The following is a 1,057-nucleotide window of genomic DNA, read 5'->3' as shown; positions in this document are numbered from 1 at the left end:
GCAGCCAACAACCCTGTGAAGATATGTTTACAGTCATTAGAAATAAGAGTAATACAGATTAAAACAACAATGAGCTACCACCTCAGACTGACACTCAGCAAAATTGAGAAAAAAGAAAAGAATAAATGCTGGAAAGGATGAGGCGAGATTGAAACACTCTTATGTTGCTGGTGGGACCGTAGAATTGCACACCCCTATGGAAACCAGCATGGCATTTATTCAAATAAACGCAATACAGCTATGTTATAATCCAGCCATCCCTCTGCTGGGACACACCGTGAGGGAATGAAGAACCAAACATAAACAGACGTGTGCACAGCTCTGCTTATCGCAGATGGAAACAGGCAGACATTCTGATGACAGAGGAATGGACAAACCACGCTGGACAGTCATACAATGGAATATTAAGCATCAATAAGAAAACAATGATGTCTCTCTTAAACGCCGTAAGACACGGAGAAAACTAGACAATATGATGTTTTGCAAAGTTAGCCACTATTGCAGAGACAAATATTTAATGACACGATTACCATAAGGAAGGGCAAAGAAATGGGGCTTTCACATCAAAGTATTAGGCTTGTAAGAATTTGAGGAGATTGGGGGTGGGACGGGGGCATGGAGAGACAGCATACATGGGGGAGGGAGGAAGATGGGAAGGGGGGTTGGCGTGGTGGGGTGCAGAAACAAGAAGAGCCACATTTATGGGCATTTGACGGGACGCTAGTCTCGTTTAATGAGACGAGTTGGGCAGCTACAGAATAGATTTTTCTTTGAAAAGCAAAAGAAATAAAGTTAGTTTTTTTTTAATCGAGAAAGTGGAGGCTCACAGCCTTCATACCCCTCCCGACGCCTTACCCCTCAGCTCTACACCTGGGTCTGAGCGGTTGAAAAAGGAGAAAAGGTAGAGCTTCAGTGGACAATGGTTCTCTGGTGATGTCCAAGTTCGTTTCAAACGTATGGTACAGCCACACCCACACCCGTCAAGGTGTGCTTCTGCTACGGACTGTCAGGTCGGGTTGTCTGCAGAAATGAGTCCAGGAAGATTCATATACGTATA

The sequence above is a fragment of the Echinops telfairi genome, unplaced genomic scaffold, assembly GCF_000313985.2.
Source record: "Echinops telfairi isolate 266 unplaced genomic scaffold, ASM31398v2 ScPeMD7_7413;HRSCAF=8451, whole genome shotgun sequence".
NCBI classification, from domain to species: domain Eukaryota; kingdom Metazoa; phylum Chordata; class Mammalia; order Afrosoricida; family Tenrecidae; genus Echinops; species Echinops telfairi.
Note: the sequence above shows the minus strand (reverse complement) of the source record.